The sequence below is a fragment of the Hordeum vulgare genome, chromosome 7H (assembly GCF_904849725.1).
Source record: "Hordeum vulgare subsp. vulgare chromosome 7H, MorexV3_pseudomolecules_assembly, whole genome shotgun sequence".
Lineage (NCBI taxonomy): Eukaryota > Viridiplantae > Streptophyta > Magnoliopsida > Poales > Poaceae > Hordeum > Hordeum vulgare.
The window spans coordinates 516,840,470-516,858,725 of NC_058524.1; positions in this window are offsets into that span (position 1 = coordinate 516,840,470).

Below are 18,256 nucleotides of genomic sequence, written 5' to 3' on the forward strand. Positions count from 1 at the left end.
ATTCATGAATTGTTATTGTTGACATTACCCTTGAGGTAAGCAGTTGGGAGGCAAGTATAAGCCCCTATCTTTCTCTGTGTCCAGCTGAAACTTTGATCTCATGAGTACCACGTGAGTTGTAGCAATTGTAGAGAACAAAAGAATGATTGAGTATGTGGATTTGCTTTACAAGTTCTTATTTGACTCTTTCTGATGTTGTCATAAATTGCAATTGCTTCAATGACTAAAGGCTATCGGTTCTTACTTCTCGGTAAGGTTCTTGATCCATGCTTTACATTGTGAAGGAATTATCACTTTAGCATGAGAGATTATATGTTGGTATTGTTGTTCTGATCATGATCATGTTGCATGCATGTTCGTATCTTGTTTTGTCGACACCTCTCTCCCTAAACATGTGGACATATTTAGTGAGCTAGTCTTTCGCTTGAGGACAAGCGAGGTCTAAGCTTGCGGGAGTTGATACGTCCATTTTGCATCATGTTTTCATGTTGATATTTATCGCTTTTTGGGCTGTTATTTCACTTCACGGTACTATTCTTATGCCTTTTCTCTCTTATTTTGCAAGGTTTACATGAAGAGGGAGAATACCGGCAACTGGAATTCTGGCCTGAAAGTGGAGCAAAGTTAAGATACCTATTCTGCGCAACTCCAAATGTCGTGAAAATCAACGGGGATTTTTTTCCCAATATATAAAAAAATATTGGGCCGAAGAAGTACCGGAGGAGGGCCAGGGGGTGGCCACAAGCCTGCATGGCGCGGCCACCCCCCCAGGTCGCGCCATGGGGGCTTGTGGGCACCCTGCTGGCCCACTTGCCCCCCTCTTTTGCTATATGTAGGGTTTGGTCCAGGAAAAAAATCAGAAGGGGGCTTTTTCGTGGTTTCGCCGCCACCACGAGGCGGAACTTGAACAAAACCAATCTAGATCTCCGGCAGGACGATCCTGCCGGGGAAACTTCCCTCCCGAAGGGGGAAATCGTCGCCATCGTCATCACCAACACTCCTCTCATCGGAGGGGACTCGTCACCATCAACATCTTCATCAGCACCATCTCATCTCCAAACCCTAGTTCATCTCTTGTAACCAATCTCCATCTCGTGACTCCGATTGGTACTTGTAAGGTTGCTAGTAGTGTTGATTACTCTTTGTAGTTGAAGCTAGTTGGATTACTTGGTGGAAGAGTTTATGTTCAGATCCATGATGCTACTCATTACACCTCTGATCATGATTATGATTATGCTTTGTGAGTAGTTACTTTTTTTCCTGAGGACATGGACAAGTCATGCTATAAGTAGTCATGTGAATTTGGTATTTGTTCGGTATTTTGATATGTTGTATGCTGTTTTTCCTCTAGTGGTGTTATGTGAACGTCGACTACATAACACTTCACCATTATTTGGGCCTAGAGGAAGGCATTGGGAAGTAGTAAGTAGATGATGGGTTGCTAGAGTGACAGAAGCTTAAACCCTAGTTTATGCGTTACTTCGTAAGGGGCTGATTTGGATCCACTAGTTTAATGCTATCGTTAGACTTTGTCTTAATTCTTCTTTCATAGTTGCGGATGCTTGCGAGAGGCGGTAATCATAAGTGGGAGGTTTTTCCAAGTAAGGGTAGCACCCAAGCACCGGTCCACACACATATCAAACTATCAAAGTAGCGAACGTGAATCATATGAACATGATGAAAACTAGCTTGACAGAAATTCCCATGTGTCCTCGGGGGCGCTTTACCTCCTATAAGAGTTTGTCAAGGCTTGTCCCTTGCTACAAAAGGGATTGGGCCACTTTGCTGCACCATTGCTACTTTTGTTACTTGTTGCTTGCTACGAATCATCTCACCACACAATCACTTGTTACCGACAATTTCAGTGCTTGCAGATTTTTCCTTGCTGAAAACCACTTGTCAGATCCTTCCGCTCCTCGTTGGGTTTGACACTCTTACTTATCAAAAGGACTACGATTTATCCCCTATACTTGTGGGTCATCAGATGGCAGCAACATGATGTGTGCCTTGCTACCCTTCTGTCACTAGGTGGGGACACCGGACGGTATGAACCCAAAACCAAGCACTTCTCCCATTGCAAGAATTATATATCAAGTTGGCCAAACGAAACCCACAACTCGAAGAGAATTACAAGGATACGAAATCATGCATATAAGAGATCAGAGGAGACTCAAATAATATTCATAGATAATCTGATCATAAATCCACAATTCATCGGATCTCGACAAACACACCGCAAAAGAAAGTTACATCGGATAGATCTCCATGAAGATCATGGAGAACTTTGTATTGAAGATCCAAGAGAGAGAAGAAGCCATCTAGCTACTACTTATGGACCCGAAGGTCTACGGTGAACTACTCACGCATCATCGGAGAGGCAATGGTGTTGATGAACAAGCCCTCCGTGTCCGAATCCCCCCACCGGCAGGGCACCACAATGGTCCCCAGATGGGATCTTGCGGAGACAGAAGCTTGCGGCGGCAAAAAAGTATTTTCGTGGATCTCTCTGGTGGTTTTGGATTTTTAGAGAATTTATAGGCGGAAGAGGTAGTGCAGAGGAGTCACGGGGGCCCACAAGCCTGCTAGGCCCCCCAGGCCGCGGCTAGGAGGCTTGTGACCTCCCCCAAGGTCCCCTGCCTTGGTTCTCAAGTCTCGTGCGTATCTTCTGTTATGGAAAAAATCATTCCGCAGGTTTTATTCCGTTTGGACTCCGTTTAATATTCTCCTCTAAAAAAGGTCAAAAGCACGGAAAAAACAGATACTGGCACTTGGCACTGAGTTAATAGGTTAGTCCCAAAAAAGATATAAAATAGCATATTCATGCATACGAAACATCCAAAGTTGACAAGATAATAGCATGGAACCATAAAAAAATATAGATACGTTGGAGACGTATCAAGCATCCCCAAGCTTAACTCCTGCTCGTCCTCGAGTAGGGAAGTGATAAAGACTGATTTTTGATGTGGAATGCTACCTAACATATTTGTCCTTTGTAACTTCTTTCTTGTTGCGTGAATGTTCATATCCGTAAGATTCAAAACAATAGTTTACTATTGACATGAAAACAATATTATTTCATGCAAACTAGCAAATTAATCATGAACTTTTAAAATAACAAGGCCAAAGAAAGTTATCCCTACAAAATCATATAGTCTGGCTATGCTCCATCATCCCCACACAACGAATTTAAATCATGCACAACCCCGGTATTGGCCAAGTAATTGTTTTCGCACTCTTACTTTCTCAAACTTTTTCAACTCTCACGCAATACATGAGCGTGAGCCATGGATATAGCACTATAGGTGGAATAGAGTGTGGTGGAGGTTGTGAGGCAAAAAGGAGGAGATGGTCGCATTGACTTGGCGTATTAATGGGCTATGGAGATGCCCATCAATAGATATCAATGTGAATGAGTAGGGATTGCCATGCAATGGATGCACGAGAGTTGTAAGTGTGTGAAAGCTCAAAAGGAAAACTAGTGGGTGTGCACCCAACTTGCTTGTTCACGAAGACCTAGAGCAATTTTGGGGAATCCCATCATTGGAATATACAAGCCAAGTTATATAATGAAAATTCCCACTCGTATATGGAAGTGTGAAAACAAGAGACTTACAACTCTCGTCATGAAGAACATGGTGCTATTTTGAAGCACAAGTGTGGAAAAACATAGTAGCATTGTCCCTTCTCTCTTTTTCTCCTTTTTTGTTTGGGCTCTTTGGCCTCTTTTCATATATATTTTTTGGTGGGCATCTTTGGCCTCTTTTTTTATTTCCTCACATGGGACAATGCTCTAATAATGATGATCATCACACTTTTATTTACTCGCAACTCAATACTTAGAACAATGATGACTCTATAGGAAATGCCTCCGGCAGTGTACCGAGATGTGTGATATCTCTTGAGCTTGCGTTGGTTTTTCCCTTGAAGAGGAAAGGGTGATGCAGCACAGTTGCAGTAAGTATTTCCCTAAGTTTGAGAACCAAGGTATCAATCCAGTAGGAGTATCAAGGCAAGTCACCAAAGTACCTGCGCAAAAACAAACAAACTTGCACCCAATGCTATAAAGGGGTTGCCAATCCCTTCACGATTAATTGCAATGTGAGATATGAAGGTGGAAAGTGCAACAAAGTAAAAGTATAGAGCTGAAAATATGATGTGAAGTAGACCCGGGGGCCATAGTGTTCACTAGAGGCTTCTCTCATGATAGCAAGTATTATGGTGGGTGAACGAATTACTATTGAGAAATTGAAAGAACCACGCAAAGTCATGATGATATCTAAGGCAATGATCATACATATAGGCATCACGTCCGAGACAAGTAGACCGATACTGTTTGCATCTACTACTATTACTCCACACATCGACCACTATCCAGCATGCATCTAGTGTATTGAGTTCATAATGAACAGAGTAATGATACGTCCATTTTGCATCATGCTTTCATGTTGATATTTATCGCTTTTTGGGCTGTTATTACACTTCACTGTACAATACTTATGCCTTTTCTCTCTTATTTTATAAGGTTTACATGAAGAGGGAGAATGCCGGCAGCTGGAATTTTGGTCTGAAAAGGGAGCAAGTTTGAGACACCTATTTTGCGCAACTCCAAAAGTTGTAAAAACAACGAGGAATTATTTTGGATTTTATGAAAAATATTGGGCGGAAGAAGTACCGGAGGGGAGCCACCAGGAGGCCACAAGCCTGGCAGGCCCGGCCTACCCCCTGGCCGGGCCTGGGTGGCTTGTGGGCCCCCTATTGCCCCTCCGACGCTCATCTTTTGCTATATGGAGGGTTACGTCCCAGAAAAAATCATAAGGAATCTTTCGGGAGGAGCCGCCGCTGCCACGAGGCGGAACTTGAGCAGAACTAATCTAGAGTTCCGGCAGAGCCGTCCTGCCGGGGAAATTTCCCTCCCGGAGGGGAAATCGCCGCCATCGTCATCCCAACACTCCTCTCATCGGAGGGGAATCATCTCCATCAACATCTTCATTAGCACCATCTCCTCTCCAAACCCTAGTTCATCTCTTGTAACCAATCTCCATCTCACGACTCCGATTGGTACTTGTAAGGTTGCTAGTAGTGTTAATTACTCTTTGTAGTTGATGCTAGTTGGATTACTCGGTGGAAGATGATATGTTCAGATCTTTGATGCTATTCATTACCTCTCTAGTCATGAATACAATTATTCTTTGTGAGTAGTCACTTTTGTTCCCGAGGACATGGGATAAGTCTTGCTATAAGTAGTCATGTGAATTTGGTATTCGTTTGATATTTTGATGTGTTGTATGTTGTTTTTCCTCTAGTGGTGTTATGTGAACATCGACTACATAACACTTCACCATTATTTGGGCCTAGAGGAAGGCATTGGGAAGTAATAAGTATATGATGGGTTGCTAGAGTGACAGAATCTTAAACCCTAGTTTATGCGTTGCTTCGTAAGGGGCTGATTTGGATCCACTCGTTTAATGCTATGGTTAGACTTGTCTTAATTCTTCTTTCGTAGTTGTGGATGCTTGCGAGAGGGGTTAATCATAAGTGGGATGTTTGTCCAAGTAAGGGCAGCACCCAAGCACTGGCCCACCCACATATCAAACTATCAAAGTAGCGAATGCGAATCATATGAGCATGATGAAAACTAGCTTGACAGAAATTCCCATGTGTCCTCGGGAGCGCTTTACCTCCTATAAGAGTTTGTCCAGGCTTGTACCTTGCTGCAAAAGGGATTGGGCCATCTTTCTGCACCTTGTTACTATTGTTACTTGCTACTCGCTACGAATCATCTTATCACACTACTATCTCTTACCGATAATTTCAGTGCTTGCAGAGAATACCTTGCTAAAAACCACTTGTTAGTTCCTTCTCCTCCTCGTTGGGTTCGACACTCTTAATCATCGAAAGGACTACGATAGATCCCCTGCACTTGTGGGTCATCAAGACTCTTTTCTGGCATCGTTGCCGGGGAGTGAAGCGCCTTTGGTAAGTGGAATTTGGTAAGGAAACATCTAGATAGTGTGCAGAAATTTATTGTCACTTGTCACTATGGAAACTAATCCTTTGAGGAGCTTGTTCGGGGTATCTTCACCTCGAACAGAAGCACAAGGAGTTGCTCCTCAACCTGCTGCACCTACTGAAAATATTTGTTATGAAATTCCTTCGGGTATGCTAGAGAAACTGTTGGCTAATCCTTTTACAGGAGATGGAACATCACATCTCGACTTGAATCTAATCTATGTAGATGAAGTTTGTGGTTTATTTAAGCTTGCAGGTTTTCCCGAGGATGACGTCAAGAAGAAGATCTTTCCCTTATCTTTGGGGGATAAGGCATTGACATGGTATAGGCTATGTGATGATACTGGATCATGGAACTACAACCGGTTGAAATTGGAATTTCATCAAAAGTTTTATCCTATGCATCTAGTACATCGTAATCGGAATTATATTTACAATTTTTGGCCTCGTGACAGAGAAAGCATCGCTCAAGCTTGGTGGAGGCTTAAGTTAATGTTATATTCATGCCCCAACCATGAGCTCTCGAGAGAAATTATTATTCAAAACTTCTATGCTCGACTTTCTCATGATAATCGCACCATGCTGGACACTTCTTGTACCGGTTCTTTTATGAAGAGAGATATTGACTTCAAATGGAATTTATTGGAAAGAATTAAACGCAACTCTGAAGATTGGGAGTTTCATGAAGGTAAGGATTCAGGTATGAATCTCAAGTTTGATTGCGTTAAATCCTTTGTTGAAACAAATACTTTTTGTGATTTTAGCGCCAAATACGGACTTGACTCTGAGATAGTAGCTTCATTTTGTGAATCATTTGCTGCTCATATTGATCTCCCTAAAGAGAAGTGGTTCAAATATCATCGTCCCTTAGAAGTCAATGTAGTTAAACCCAATCCAGTTGAAGAGAAAGTCATTGCTTATAATGATCCTATTGTTCCTAGTGCTTACATTGAGAGAACACCTTTCCCTGTTAGAATAAAGGATCATTCTAAAGCTTCAACTATGATACGTAGGGGCTACATTAGAACACCTACACCCCCTGAGAAAATTAGAGTTGAACCTAGCATTGCTATTATCAAAGATCTCCTGTCCGACAATGTTGATGGGCATGATATTCACTTCTGTGAAGATGCTGCTAGAATTGCTAAACCTCGTACTAGAGACAAACATATGCATGTTGTTGGCATCCATGTTGTTTCTGTTAAGATAGAAGATAATTGTTATCATGGTTTATGTGATGTGGGTGCTAGTGTTAGTGCAATACCTCAATATTTATATGAAGAAATTAAAGACGAGATTGCACCTGTCGAGATGGAACCTATTGATGTCACTATTCAGCTGGCCAATAGAGATACTATCTGCCCTGTGGGAATTGTTAGAGACGTTGAAGTCTTGTGTGGTAAAACTAAGTATCCTGCTGATTTCCTCGTCCTTGCTACCACACAAGATAGCTTTTGTCCCATCATATTTGGCAGACCTTTCCTCAACACTGTCAATGCTCATATTGACTGTGAGAAGCAAACTGTCACTGTTGGCTTTGAAGGTGTGTCATATGAGTTCAACTTCTCCAAGTTTGGTAGACAACCTCATGAAAAATAATCGTCTAGTAAGGATGAAACTATTACCTTAGCTTCTATTGATGTGCCTCCTATTGATCCTTTAGGGCAATACTTGCTTGAGCATCAAAATGATATGCATATGGATGAAAGGAATGGGATAGATAGAGTTATCTCTGAACAACATCCTATCCTTAAGAATAATTTGCCTGTTGAACTGCTTGGATATCCACCCCCACCAAAGGATGATCATGTGTTCGAGCTTAAACAGTTAACTGATACTCTTAAGTATGCTTATCTCGATGAAAAAGAGATATATCATGTTATTATTAGTGCTAGCCTTTCAGAGCATGAAGAAAAGAAATTATTGAAAACTCTGAGGACGCACCGTGCTGCTATTGGATATACTCTTGACGACCTTAAGGGCATTAGTCCCACTCTATGCCAGCACAAAATTAAAACAGATCCTGATTCCAAACTAGTTGTTGATCATCAACGGAGATTAAATCCTAAGATGAGAGAGGTAGTAAGAAAAGAGATACTAAATCTCCTGGTAGCAGGTATTATCTATCCAGTTGCTCATAGTGATTGGGTAAGTCCGGTGCATTATGTCCCTAAGAAGGGAGGTATTACCGTTGTCCCTAATGATAAAGATGAATTGATCCCACACAGGATTATGACTAGCCACAGGATGGTAATTGATTTTAGGAAATTGAATAAGGCCACTAGGAAAGATCATTACCCTTTGCCTTTTATTAACCAAATGCTAGAAAGATTGTCCAAACACACACACTTCTGCTTTCTAGACAGTTATTCTAGTTTCTCCCAAATACCTGTTGCACAATCTGATCAGGAGAAAACCACTTTTACCTGCCCTTTCGGTACCTTTGCTTACAAATGTATGCCTTTTGGCTTATGTAATGCACCTCCTACCTTCCAAAGATGTATGATGGCTATATTCTCTGACTTTTGCGAAAAGATTGTTGAGGTTTTCATGGATGACTTCTCCATTTATGGGTCTTCTTTTGATGATTGCCTCGGCAACCTTGATCGAGTTTTGCAGAGATGTAAAGATACCAACCTTGTCTTGAATTGGGAGAAGTGCCACTTTATGGTTAATGAAGGCATCATCTTAGGACATAAAATTTCTTAAAGAGGTATTGAAGTCGATAAGGCTAAGGTTGATGCGATCGAGAAAATGCCATGTCCCACAGAAATTAAAGGTATAAGAAGTTTCCTTGGTCATGCTGGTTTCTATAGAAGGTTCATTAAAGACTTCTCTAAGATTTATAGGCCTCTTACCAATCTCTTGCAAAAGGATATTCTTTTTTTTTGACAGTGATTGTGAGGAAGCCTCCGAAATACTTAAGAAGGCCTTGATAACTGCACCTATCGTTCAACCACCTGATTGGAACTTACCTTTTGAAATTATGTGTGATGCTAGTGATTATGTTGGTGGTGTTGTTCTAGGACAAAGAGTTGATAAGAAGTTGAATGTTATTCACTATTCTAGTAAAACTCTAGACACTGCCCAAGGAAGCTATGCTACTACTGAAAATGAATTTTTAGCAGTCGTGTTTGCATGTGAAAAGTTCAGGTCTTATATTGTTGATTCCAAGGTGACTATTCACACTGATCATGTTGCTATTAAGTATCTTATGGAAAAGAAAGATGCTAAACCTAGACTTATCCGATGGGTTCTCCTGCTAAAAGAAATTGATTTGCATGTTGTTGATAGGAAGGGTGTTGAGAACTCCGTAGCAGATAACTTGGCTAGGTTGGAGAATGTTCTTGATGACCCACAACCTATTGATGATAGCTTTCCTAATGAGCAACTGAATTTCATCAATACTTCACGTAGTACACCGTGGTATGCTGATTATGCAAATTATATTGTTGCCAAATATATACCACCAAGTTTCACATACCAGCAAAAGAAGAAATTCTTCCTTGATTTGAGACATTACTTTTGGGATGATCCTCACCTTTATAAAGAAGGAGTAGATGGTGTTATTAGATGTTGGTTACCTGAGCATGAACAGGGACAGATCCTACAGAAGTGTCACTCCGAGGCTTACGGAGGACACCATGCGGGAGATATCACTGCACACAAGGTATTGCAATCAGGTTTCTATTGGCCCACTCTCTTCAAGGATGCCCGTAAGTTTGTCTTGTCTTGTGATGAATGTCAAAGAATAGGTAATATCAGTAAACGTCAGGAAATGCCTATGAATTACTCACTTGTCATTGAACCATTTGATGTTTGGTGTTTTGATTATATGGGACCTTTTCCAAAATCCAACGGGTATACTCATATCCTAGTTTTTGTTGATTACGTTACTAAGTGGGTAGAAGCTATCCTAACTAGTAGTGTTGATCACAACACCTCTATCGGGATGCTTAAAGAAGTTATTTTCCCTAGATTCGGAGTCCCTAGATATCTAATGACTGATTGTAGTTCACATTTCATTCATGGTGCTTTCCGTAAAATGCTTTCTAAGTATGATGTCAACCATAGAATTGTGTCGCCCTATCATCCTCAGTCAAGTGGTGAAGTAGAGCTAAGTAATAGAGAGATTAAACTAATTCTGCAAAAGACTGTTAATAGGTCTAGAAAGAATTGGTCTAAGAAGCTTGATGATGCACTGTGGGCTTATAGAACTGCTTATAAGAATCCCATGGCCATGTCTCCGTACAAAATGGTTTACGGTAAAGCATGTCATTTACCTCTTGCGCTAGAGCATAAGGCTTATTGGGCAATCAAAGAGCTCAACTTTGATTTCAAACTTGGTGGTGAGAAGAGATTATTTGACATTAGCTCTCTCGATGAATGGAGAACTCACACATATGAAAATGCCAAGTTGTTCAAAGAAAAGGTTAAGAGGTGGCATGATAAAAGGATACAGAAACGTGAGTTCAACGTAGGTGATTATGTCTTGCTATACAATTCTCGTTTAAGATTTTTTGCACGCAAGCTTCTCTCTAAATGGGAAGGTCCTTACATTCTTGAGGAAGTATATCGTTTTGGTGCCATCAAGATCAACAACATGGAAGGTAATTTTCCGAGTGTTGTAATTGGGCAAAGAATCAAGCATTATATCTCAAGTACTCCCATAAATGTTGAAAGCAATATCATTAATACCATAACTCCGGAGGAGTACATAAGGGATATTTATCAGCCTGTTTCACACTCCAAAAACGAAGAGGTATGTGATTCGGTAAGTAAACCGACTCCAAAACTTTTCCCGTAGCAACTTTCCTCCGTTTTGGATTTTTTAGAAAAATAGAAAAATTTAAAGTAGTCCAGAAAGCGCACGAGGAGGCGACAAGCCTGCCAGGCCCGGTCTACCCCCCTGGTCGGGCGTGGGTGGCTTCTGGGCACCTAGTGTGCCGCCCAGACTCTCTTTTCTTGCGGAGTACTCCTTTTGGTCGGGAAAAATTCATTATATATTCTCCAGAAAGGTCTCACCCTCGTATCATGCAAATCTCCTCTGTTTTCGTTTCGAGCTTCTGCGCAGACAGATCTAGATCGCTATGACATCCCCGAAGTTCCGAAGGACAAGTTCTTCGAGAAGGTCATCAATCCCTACCTCGCGGGAGTGTTGCAACACCCTCAATCTATCGAGATGCATGAGGGGGTGTTGCACATCCGTGATGTTGAGGGGCCCAAGAAAACTGGAAGCGTGGAGGCGAGGCTCAAAGCAATGGATCAGCAAGTCTTCAAGTGCCAAGGGATGGTGGAACTCGGACTCAATGCCAACCACATGATGATCACGAAGTTCACCAACAAGCACAAGATCGATGCCAATGACATCGGGAAGCACCTCTCCAGGCTCTATGACAGAATTGATCACCTTCAAGCCAGATCTATGACCTGCAGAACCAAAACTCTGAGTATGAGTATAGATTTAAATCAATACGGTTGGCTGCAGATTTGAGGATTTCGGAGACTCGGTCATCTTTCCATGATGGAGCACCTATGCCTTGGAAGACGGAGAATCAAACCCAGGTTGCAACAACTCCACCACCATCACCTTCGAAGGAAGACAACTGAGCACGGGTATGGGCAATCCCCTTGGCTTGTGACAAGCTTGGGGGAGTTGCCCCGGTATCGTATCACCATCACATCTTTTACTTTTACCTTTTTATTAGTTCGATCCTTTTTGGTTTTATCTTTTTCTAGTAGAATAAAGTTCTTAGTGTTCTAGGCTTGAGTTTTGCTTTGTGTCACTGTTGACGTGCAATTATTCCTGTCTTGATGCCTCCACGACAATGGAGCCAGAAAAGAGCTACTTTCAGTTGATCAACAATTAGTAATTGTCTTGCAATAGCCCACCAGCGCGTGGGATCGCGTCAGTTTTCGAGGGTAGAGTATTCAACCCAAATTTTTTGGTTCGACACGATGGGAGTGAAAGAATATTCTCCAGTATTAGCAGTTGAATCATCAGCTCAACCACACCTGAAAGATTAGTATCTGCAAGCAGGATATAAGCAGCAAAAGTAGTATGATAGCAACGGTGCCAGAAACAATCTGTTGACAAGGCAGACTATTCCTAACTGTTGTATCAATGGCGCCAGAAAAGTATTGAAGCAGGCAGTAGCAGTGTAACGAGTAACGGAAGTGGCAAGGAACAGCAGTAGTGACAGCAGTAGCAAGTAGCAAAAGTAGCAAGTAACAGCAACAGTGAGTGGCAGCAGCAGCAGGACAAAGCAAGTAACAGTAGCAGAGCAAGTAACAGTAGCAGGGCAAAGCAAGTAATAGCACCAGAGCAAGTAACAATAGCAGCAACAGTGGTAACAGCAGCAGCAAGTAACAATAGCAGCAACAGTAGTAACAGCAGCAGAGCAAAGCAAGTAATAGCAGTAGTGGGACAAACTCGTAGGCAATGGATCGGCGATTCGTTGGATGACATTCATCATGCAACAGTTATAACACGGAGAGATATGTGACTAGCTCCCGTTCGTCAATGTGATGTAGGCATGCATTCCGTGTGTAGTCATACGTGCTTAGGGAAAAGAACTTGCATGACATCTATTGTCCATCCCTCCCGTGGCAGCGGGGTCCAAATGGATACTACGGGATATTAAGGTTCTCCTTTTAATAAAGAACCGGACCAACGCATTAGCACTTGGTGAACACATGAACTCCTCAAACTATGGTCATCACTGGGAGTGGTTCCGGTTATTGTCACTCCGGGGTTGCTGGATCATAACACATAGTAGGTAACTACAACTTGCAAGATCGGATCTAAAACACACATATATTGGTGACAACATAATAATTTCATATCTGAAATCATGGCACTCGGGCCCTAGTGACAAGCATTAAGCATGGCAAAGTAGTAGCAACATCAATATCAGAACATAGTGGATACTAGGGATCAATCCCCAAACTAACTCGATTACATGATAGATCTCATCCAACTCATCACCGCCCAGCGAGCCTACGAATAGATTACTCACGAACGATGAAGAGCTTCATGGAATTGGAGAGGGAAGAAGGTTGATGATGACGATGGCGACGATCTCCTTGATCCGGAGCCCAAAACGGACTCCAGATCTGCCCTCCAGGGCAAGAACGGGATGTGGCGGCGCCTCTGGATCGTGAAACGCGATGAAATCTTCTCTCTTGATTTTTTTCGGGACGAAAGGGAATATATAGAGCTGAGTTTGGAGGCGGCGGAGTCTCATGGGCTCCACAAGCCCTGACGACGCGGCCTGGGGGGTGGCCGCGGCCACAGGTCTTGTGGCCCCTGGCTCACCCCCTCTGGTGGATCTTTGCGCAGGTATTTTTCATATTTTCCAGAAATATTCTCCGTAATTTTCAGGACATTCTAAGAACTTTCATTTCTGCACAAAAACAACACCATGGGAATTCTGCTGAAAATAACGTCAGTTCGGGTTAGTTCCATTCAAATCATGCAAATTAGAGTCCAAAACAAGGGCAAAAGAGTTTGGAAAAGTAGATACGATGGAGACGTATCAACTCCCCCAAGCTTAAAACCTTGCTTGTCCTCAAGCAACTCAGTTGAGAAACTAAAAGAGAAAGAAAAACTTTGACAAAGTCTGTTTGATCTTGTTGTTGCAACTATGTCTAACTCATAACCAGAATTTCAACAAGATCACAAGTTAACCACATAAGCAAGTGACACAAAGGTCTCACGGTAAACTAATATCAATGGCATAAACAGCTAGCGAGCAAATAATAATGTGTTTCAGATACCAACAATTCAATCAAAACAAGCATGAAGCAATATGAATAGGTGGTATCTCGCTAGCTCTTTCTGAGACCGTAAAACATAAATGCACAGCACTTTCAAAGCTCAAGGGCTGACTAAACATTGTAATTCATAGCAACGAAGATCCAGTCATAGTCATACTCAATATCAATCAAAAGCAAAGCATAAAAAATGACAGAGGTGCTCTCTAATTGGTGCTTATATAAGAAGAGGACGGCTCAATAGGAAAATAAATAGACAGGCCCTTCACAGAGGGAAGCATTGATTTGCAGAGGTGCGAGAGCTCAAGCTTTGAAAACAGAGATAATAATTTTGTGTGGCATGCTTTCATTGTCAACGCAATGACCAAGAGTTCTCAATATCTTCCATGCTATTCATGCTATAGGCGGTTCCCAAACAGAAAAGTAAAGTTTTAACTCCCCCACCACCAATCAATCACACTCCACGGCTAGCCGAATCCTCGGGTACCGTCCATACTAACATCAATCCGGGGGAGTCTTGTTTTACAGTTATGTTTTCGATTTAAGCGTGGAACTGGGCATTCCAATTACCAGCCCCTTTCTCGTGAATGACAGTGAATAAACACATGTCGAGGATAACATGCCTAACATGGAAGATACCAATAGCCCCCTGTCACCACATGAGTGGTTCGGGCATGCAAAACAGATTATTTCTTGAAGGTTTAGAGAGTGGCACATGCAAATTTACTTGGAACGGCAGGTAGATACCGCAAATAGGTAGGTATGGTGTACTCTCATGGAAAAACTTTTGGGTTTATGGAAGTGGATGCACAAGCAGTATTCCGCTTAGTACAAGTGAAGGCTAGCAAAAGACTGGGAAGCGACCAACTAGAGAGCGACAACAGTCATCAAGATGCAATGAGTTTGACTAACATTGAGTGCAAGCATGAGCAGGATATAAATCACCATGAACACGAACATCATAGAGGCTATGTTGATTTGTTTCAACTACATGTGTGAACATGCGCCAAGTCAAGCCACTTGAATTATTCAAAGGAGAATACCATCCTATCATACTACATCATAGTCATCTCAAAATCTATGTTGGCATTCAAGACAAACCATTATAAGCTCCTAGCTAATTAAGCATGGCATGAGAAACTATGATCTCTAAGTTGTCATTGCAAACATGGTTCTCTCTCTCAACAAAGCTGAATCTGGGATGACAAGCTAGTCATATTTACAAAAACAAAATAGATAGAGTTCATACCAGCTTTTCCGGTCTCAGTCACTTCATCATATATCATCAATATTGCCTTTCACTTGCACGATCGAACGATGTGAACAATAATAAGAGTGCTTGTGCATTGGACTAAGCTGAATCTGCAGGCAAACACAAAGGAGAAGACAAAGTAATATAGCTCTTTGAAAGCTAAACAGGTATGCATGCAAGAGCCACTAAACATTGTAACCAATATCTTCTACCTTGACCCAAAGAAAAAGAAAACTATTTACACGGGAAATCTCCCAACAAGCAAAAGAAGAAAGGAAAATATTTTTGGGTTTTCTCAAAAGGACACAAAACAAGAAAACAAGAAAACGAAAATAAACTAGCATGGATAATACAGTGGCTAAGTGTAAACACCGACTAACAAACTGAAAGCATAAGCATGAATGTAAAGTTGGTGCAAACACGTACTCCCCCAAGCTTAGGTTTTTGGCCTAGCTTGGTCTACTCCCAAGGCGGAAATCACCAGCTCCGGGATACTCCGGAGCGGACTGTGGATGCCACTGCTGTGTGAGCTCCTCTGGCTCCCACTAATAAACTGGCGTCTGGTACTCGACTGGCGGCTCGGGCACAGGCACCTGTGGTTGGGCCAAGCCCCAATACGCGTAGATGTCCGAGGGCATAATAATGTACCTGCCTGCATAAAGGTTGAACAAAGAAGGAGCAGGCAAAGTAATAGTCTCTCGAGTACCCTGACTAAATACCAGGTTATAAATCATCCGTCTACTAGCATCTCTATCCAGAAAATCATGGCGAACCATGCTGTCATAATGCAGATATTTCTCAGGAAGAAGCATTTCTTCTTCCTGGCGAAGTCTAATAGGTATCTCAAAGTGTCTAGCAAGATGAGTAGCATAGATACCTCCATAGACGACATCTTTGGAACGGTTTGTGTTCAACCACTGAGCTACTATAGCACCTAGGCTATAAGTCTTATTGTTATAAAGGCCTTCGCGCAAAACCGCAAGGTCTGGAGAGCTAAGTGATCCAGCCTCCCCATAGCCAATCAAAAAATTTCCCACAAATAATGAGAAGTACCGAAGCACAGGAAAATGTATGCTAGCAATTCTAGTGGGAGACACTCCTCTCTCCTCTCCAACATAAATAGTACATATGAAATCCTCCAAGTCCCGTGGACGAGGATCATGAATATCCCCAACATAAGGTAATTTGCATACATTGCAAAAATCTTGTAGTGTCATGCACCAGGGGATATCGTATAACATGAACTCAACCATAGGAGGATTCTTCCTCGGATAAAAGTTGAAGCTTTGAACGAAAATATTGGTGAGGAGGAGGTATTGTGGGCACTTATCTTCAACGAACGCGGTAAGATCTGCGTTCCCCACCAAGTAATAAAAGTCTACATAAATCCCAGCGGCGTGCAAGAATTCATCACTTGGCCACTCGCACGCTCGAACTTCGGTGACTCGAGGAACCACGTACTTGGGGTGGTTCTTCTCATCCTCCTTGGGGTTACGGCTTGAAGAGCCTCTCAAGAACCTCCTCATCTTTTTCTTTTTCTAACTCTGAAAAATTCTGAAATTTTTAGAGACTTAGAAAGAAAAGTGAGTAAGGATTAACCCAACTCGTAGAAACTACTCCTACTAGTGCCTAGAGACCGTATTATGCGTTAAAACTACTTGGGACCAGCTAAAATCAACATTTCAAGCTCAAGAACAGGGTCACCAAGGTAGCAAGAATACACGAAGGATAAAGCACTAGAGTAGAAACTAATTGGACCAATGGAGGAGTCACTTACCAAGGAATAATTTCCCCAAAACGGTTCGGAGAATGGTGCTTTGAGCAAGGAGATCGAAAATCACAGCCAAATGAGCAAGAACACGGGTTTGAGCTGCGAAACGATTTTTTCTGGAGGTAGAAGAAGAGGATGGGAGCTAGAATGAGTGGAGGGAGTCCCTCTGGGCCCCACAAGCTTGATGGCCGCGGCCAGGAGGGAGGCCGCGGCGTCAGGGCTTGTGGCCCAGTGGTATGGCCCCCATGCCAGCTCTCAGTCCCGGTATTTTTCAAAAAATCCAGAAAAAATCATATTTGATTTTCAGGACCATCGGAGAACTTTTATTTTCGGGGTACTTTTCTCCGAGGCGCTAAAACAGAAAACAGGAAAAACTAAACTAAATCTATCATTTTTCTTCTAAGCAACAGAAAGTGAAAGCTTAAAACAGAGATATGTGACTCTTTGATTCATCCATTTCATGGTCATTGAAAGAAATCTGTCAATGGGGTTGATCAAATCCTCATGACAAAACTTTTTCGAATCGCAAAAGAGAACGGAGAATTTTCGAATAGCCACTAAGTCACCTCAATGGGGATATGAATGTCCCTAACAAGCAAATCATACTTCATCTTGACACGGGGAATAGGGCATTCAAAGCTCCCAATAAGAATCGATGAAGTGTTTCCGATAGCATTGATGCAATGTACTTGATATCGTTTCTTCGGAAAGTGCACTGTATGCTTGACATGGAAAGTGACATTGCCTTTGTTGCAATCTATAGCAGCCCCTGCAGTGTTTAAAAAGGGTCTTCCGAGGATGACTGCCATGGCATCATCCTCGGGAATATCCAAGATAACAAAGTCTGTTAAGATAGTGGTGTTAGCAACCACAACAGGCACATCCTCGCAAATGCCGACAGGGAAAGCAGTTGATTTATCGGCCATTTGCAGAGAAATTTCAGTGGGTGTCAACTTATCCAGTTCAAGTCTACGATAAAGAGAGAGAGGCATAACACTAACTCCGGCTCCAAGGTCACATAAGGTAGTTCTTACGTAGTTTCCTTTAATGGAGCAAGGTATAGTGGGCACTCCGGGATCACCAAGTTTCTTAGGAGTTCCACCTTTGAAAGTGTAATTGGCAAGCATGGTGGAGATCTCAAGATCTGGTATCTTCCGTTTATTGGTCACGATATCTTTCATGTACTTGGCATATGGAGACATTTTGAGCATATCAATTAACCGCATCTGCAGAAAGACGGGTCTCAACATTTCAATAAAGCGCTCAAAATCCTCATCATCCTTTTTCTTGAATGGCTTAGGAGGAAAGGGCATAGGTCTTTGAACCCATGGCTCCCTTTCTTTACCATGCTTTCTAGCAGTGAAGTCATTCTTATCGTATTTCTTAGGTTGTGGGTTATCAGGATTAACCGTAGGTTCAATCTCCACATCCTTATCATTGCTAGGTTG